The sequence below is a fragment of the Tetranychus urticae genome, unplaced genomic scaffold (assembly GCF_039701765.1).
Source record: "Tetranychus urticae isolate SD_2017Ah unplaced genomic scaffold, NJAU_TeUrti_SD_1.0 Scaffold_5, whole genome shotgun sequence".
In the NCBI taxonomy this organism is placed as follows: domain Eukaryota; kingdom Metazoa; phylum Arthropoda; class Arachnida; order Trombidiformes; family Tetranychidae; genus Tetranychus; species Tetranychus urticae.
The window spans coordinates 533,001-538,000 of record NW_028315837.1 but is presented as its reverse complement, the minus strand read 5'-3'; the positions used below and the strand labels follow the sequence as shown (position 1 = coordinate 538,000).

Genomic DNA, 5,000 nt, shown 5'->3' with positions numbered 1-5,000 from the left:
GGGAGGTAAGTGATTGTCTACGGTTATGGATAAGTCAATGCATCAAGCAGTGGTATGGTCCAGACTGTAGCTGTTCACGCATCTATTCCTGTTATTCTGTTGATGTTTGGTGGTTGAAGAGACGGGCCTGAATGGGTTTGGATCGTCAATCATCTTATCACCACACACTATTATACAAAGGTAGAGTACCTGCAAGACCTAAGGTCTTCCTTGGTACGACTGACAATATCTATGAGAGTTGGGCTTTAATGCTATCAGACTTCATATCTTGCATATATGTTCAAACTAGTCACTCAACAGAGTGAGCAGTATTAGTATTGAGCTCTGCTTGTGCAAAGCAGACCGCAAATTGATCAAAGAAATTGGTATCAAGCGGTTATAATACTATGCTGTTTAGTTGACTTGCAAACGTACCCAGCAATGGTTACTCCTGCTAGATATGCTTGCATATTCTAGTGGAAGAAGATGGATTCTAAAGAGATTTCTGCGGAATCATCTTAATGCACGACATAAATCTCGATACCTCATTAAAGTTAGCATCCACTTGCTGGTTGTTATCTGAGGATATCGTATTTATAGCTGCAAAACAACTTGTTTAGCATTTTACTTTGCTAAAACATCAAGTTACCTGGTTGATCCTGCCAGTAGTCATATGCTTGTCTCAAAGATTAAGCCATGCATGTCTAAGTACATACTGTTTATAAAGTGAAACCGCGAATGGCTCATTAAATCAGTTACGGTTCCTCGGATATTCTTTTTTACATGGATAACTGTGGTAATTCTAGAGCTAATACATGAACAAGTGTTCCAACCTCAGCTTGCTGACGGAAGGATCGCATTTATTAGTACAAGACCAATGATTCTTATTCACCTAGAACCCTGTTCAGTGATTTCGGTCGCTGTCTAAGGACTAGCAGTGGGGATCTTAGCAACTTCGGTTGCATTTCTTGTGATGACTCTGAATAACTGAGCAAATCGTATGGCCTCTGAGCCGACGATGTATCCCTCAAGCAACTGCCTTATCAACTGTCGATGGTAGGTTATGCGCCTACCATGGTTGTAACGGGTAACGGGGAATTAGGGTTCGATTCCGGAGAGGGAGCCTGAGAAACGGCTACCACATCTAAGGAAGGCAGCAGGCGCGCAAATTACACAATCCCAGTACGGGGATGTAGTGACGAAAAATAACAATACGGGACTCTATTGAGGCCCCGTAATTGGAATGAGTACAATTTAAATCCTTTAACGAGGATCTATTGGAGGGCAAGTCTGGTGCCAGCAGCCGCGGTAATTCCAGCTCCAATAGCGTATATTAAAGTTGCTGCGGTTAAAAAGCTCGTAGTTGGATTTCAGTCGAACCTATGGGGTCCACTGATTAAAGGGTTAGATGGTGATGTTAGGTTTCTTGCTTGTGTCTACGGATGCTAGCTTGAACCTTCATTCCTCTTTCCTGGTGGTTACATTCATAGTGTTTAGACAGAAAATTGCTCGATATTTGCTATCAATGCTCTTTACCGAGTGTTGATTCAAGCGATCGAGACTTTTACCTTGAAAAAATCAGAGTGCTCAAAGCAGGCGTCCAAAACCTCGAAAGAGGTGCCTAAAAACGGTATGGTCAACCATCTATATGATGCGTACCACTACCTTAACTTGAATGATCTTGCATGGAATAATGGAATAGGACCTTGGTTCTATTTTGTTGGTCTTAAGAATCCAAGGTAATGATTAAGAGGGACAGACGGGGGCATTTGTATTGCGGCGCTAGAGGTGAAATTCTTGGACCGTCGCAAGACAAACTACAGCGAAAGCATTTGCCAAGAATGTTTTCATTAATCAAGAACGAAAGTTAGAGGTTCGAAGGCGATCAGATACCGCCCTAGTTCTAACCATAAACGATGCCAACCAGCGATCATTCTGAGTAACTAATTTCATGACTCGAATGGAAGCTTCCGGGAAACCAAAGTTTTTGGGTTCCGGGGGAAGTATGGTTGCAAAGCTGAAACTTAAAGGAATTGACGGAAGGGCACCACCAGGAGTGGAGCTTGCGGCTTAATTTGACTCAACACGGGAAAACTCACCCGGCCCGGACACTGAGAGGATTGACAGATTGAGAGCTCTTTCTTGATTCAGTGGGTGGTGGTGCATGGCCGTTCTTAGTTGGTGGAGTGATTTGTCTGGTTAATTCCGATAACGAACGAGACTCTAGCCTACTAAATAGACTTGCAGTTTACACTGCAGTACTCCCCCTTAGTCAACCTGTGGGTGGTAGTATCTCTTGATGGTTTCGGCTGTTGAGGGCTCTGCTGCTATTAGCCTACAGAATTGGCTAGGGTAAGGATGCTGTAGCACTGTAAGGACTTCTTAGAGGGACAAGCGGCGCTCGCAGCCGCACGAAACAGAGCAATAACAGGTCTGTGATGCCCTTAGATGTCCGGGGCCGCACGCGTGCTACACTGAAGTGGTCATCGTGCATACTGTTTCCTGCTCCGAAAGGAGTGGGTAACCGCTTGAACCCATTTCGTGATGGGGATTGGGCATTGTAATTATTGCCCATGAACGAGGAATTCCCAGTAAGCGTGAGTCATTAGCTTGCGTTGATTACGTCCCTGCCCTTTGTACACACCGCCCGTCGCTACTACCGATTGAATGATTTAGTGAGGACTTCGGACTGGTCAATCCAGACCATTGGGAAACTAGTGGTCGGATTGTGCTGGAAAGATGTTCAAACTTGATCATTTAGAGGAAGTAAAAGTCGTAACAAGGTTTCCGTAGGTGAACCTGCGGAAGGATCATTAACGTATTACCCTCTTATTATAAGAGAAATACAACCTTCAAACAATCAAACACTCTGCATAGTGATATTGTAGATGCTAATATGGTGAATGCAATTGAATTGTATTTGCATTAGAGTCGCAATTGTGAATGTTTAATGCAAACATTTAGCCATTGCAACATGATTCTAACTTGCATTACATTCGTTCATTCATACATCCATCTTTCATTATCCAATGCAACAAAGAGTGAGGGTTATCTAACGATAGCCATAATTTCTTTTTGCAAAACAATTGTAGTTTATAATGAAAAGCCTGTCTTGCTACATACTTGGTACCTGTTCAAGTCTTCAGCTTATGCTGACGGCAAGGTTTAAAGAAGGAAGTTTTACACTTCTTCGCCTAACTAAGTAAAGACAACTATGGTTTTTATAAACTGCATACAATTGTTTTCAAACCCTCTCAATGCAGATTTAGGATACTTATTAAAAGTCCCACGGTGGCAAAGATACATCTTCAAGCGGTGGATCACTCGAATTACCAATCGATGAAGAACGTAGCTAGCTACGATAATCGGTGCGAATTGCAGGACACGCCGAGCACTTGAGCTTCCAACGCACATTGCGGCTTTCGGGTCTTTTCCGAGGTCACATCTGTCTGAGAGTTGAGATGTAAAATAATCAACAAAACACTTGCATACTACCATATATGCATTGTTTTGAGAGGATTGTATATTTATATGCATGAATCTTGATGTTTTATTCCTTTTCTTAATTGCAATTCGTTGCAATTTAGTAAGGAGAATCTCAAATCTACTTGTTTCACATGATAAATTTTGTGTACAATGCATATTTCATCTCTGCAAGCAGTATATATGAATAGATACTAGCATGAGATTCTAAGGTTAGTCGCCTATCTGACGACGCTAAAGTCGTATTGCAGATAACTATGGTGATCAACTAACCTGTTAACTGATGAATCTTCTTGCACTTGTATAAATCGTACAAATAGTAGCTATTTCATGCTGTTAAAGCAGACCTAAGAAGTAATGCAAAGGCAAAATTTGTGCAAACATTAAAGTAGATTTACGTTGCTTGCTTGCAAACAACACAAATAAACATTAATCAACTTAATCAATATTTTTGATCTCAGATCAGGTGAGGTTACCCGCCGAATTTAAGCATATAATTCAGCGGAGGAAAAGAAATCAAATGAGATTCCCTGAGTAACGGCGAGTGAAAAGGGATGAGTCCGGCGCAAAGGTTTTCCATTGAAAGGTGGAAAGCGGTGCTGCGTAATGGCTAGAGTCACGATTATTTCAACTAAATCTGCAAGTCCCTCTGACAAGGGCCCTCTTCCCAGAGACGGTTCTAGGCCGGTGGCAGATCTTGGTTAATGGAATATCGATTACTGGCTTTAGTCGCGGATAGAGTCAGATTGCTTGAGAGTGCAATCCAAATTAGGAGGTAAACTCCTCCTAAGACTAAATACGATGGTAATATCGATAGCAAACAAGTACCGTGAGGGAAAGTTGCAAAGTACTTTGAAGAGAGAGTTCAAAAGGACGTGAAACCGCTTGTAGAGAAACGGATAGAACCACGAAGTGTAGCTGAGAGGAGAACTCAGCTTCTCTTGTGTATTGTTGCCTTTTTCTATTCAGTGCTAAGAATGCTTTACAGCGTTCCAAGATCAGTAGGTTAAGGGGTAACTTTTAGCCTGCCCTTGGATCTTGGTATTGATAGGAGGAGTGCAATATGTGCATGAGGAGTGCATTTTCTCAACTCTCGTGCTCAAACCACGACCAATGTGAAGGAGAGTGCAAAACTCTTGTTCAAGTGATAACAGCAAGGTGTACTAAACACACACCTAATCAGCATTTAGTTTTCACAGCTACTAATATTCCTTGCGTTATTAGACTTAGCCTGTGAGCTAGTGTTGGCAACTGTTACCACAGTCACATTGGAGATGAATCTCTGCTTATGCAGGGTCAACAATGCTTGTCATCTGCTCTGACGAATCCGACTAGTCTTTCGTTGATGATGTCTGTTTCTTCACCTGGTGTTGAAACAACTCATGGATTGGCTGGCTTTTGGTGGTTTGTTGGTAAAAGTGGCAAGCTTACGTTAACCTAGTGATTCTGTGGTCAGTAGATCGGTACTCTATCCGACCCGTCTTGAAACACGGACCAAGGAGTCTAACATGTATGCAAGCTGATCAGTCTTGTTTAGG

General features: G+C 42.2%; 3 non-coding genes across 3 annotated transcripts in view; all 3 read left to right on the top strand.

The window, feature by feature from the left end:
• The first annotated feature begins 625 nt into the window (after positions 1-625).
• Positions 626-2,795, top strand: LOC149092877 (small subunit ribosomal RNA). The gene has a single exon (XR_016200542.1). It is a non-coding gene; the product is annotated as a small subunit ribosomal RNA (ribosomal RNA).
• A 488-nt stretch (positions 2,796-3,283) lies between these two features.
• Positions 3,284-3,438, top strand: LOC149092876 (5.8S ribosomal RNA). The gene has a single exon (XR_016200645.1). It is a non-coding gene; the product is annotated as a 5.8S ribosomal RNA (ribosomal RNA).
• A 476-nt stretch (positions 3,439-3,914) lies between these two features.
• Positions 3,915-5,000, top strand: part of LOC149092875 (large subunit ribosomal RNA) — a 4,168-nt gene continuing 3,082 nt past the window's right edge. The window contains exon 1 of the ribosomal RNA XR_016200561.1: positions 3,915-5,000. This exon is cut by the window's right edge and continues 3,082 nt beyond it. This is a non-coding gene — a ribosomal RNA (large subunit ribosomal RNA).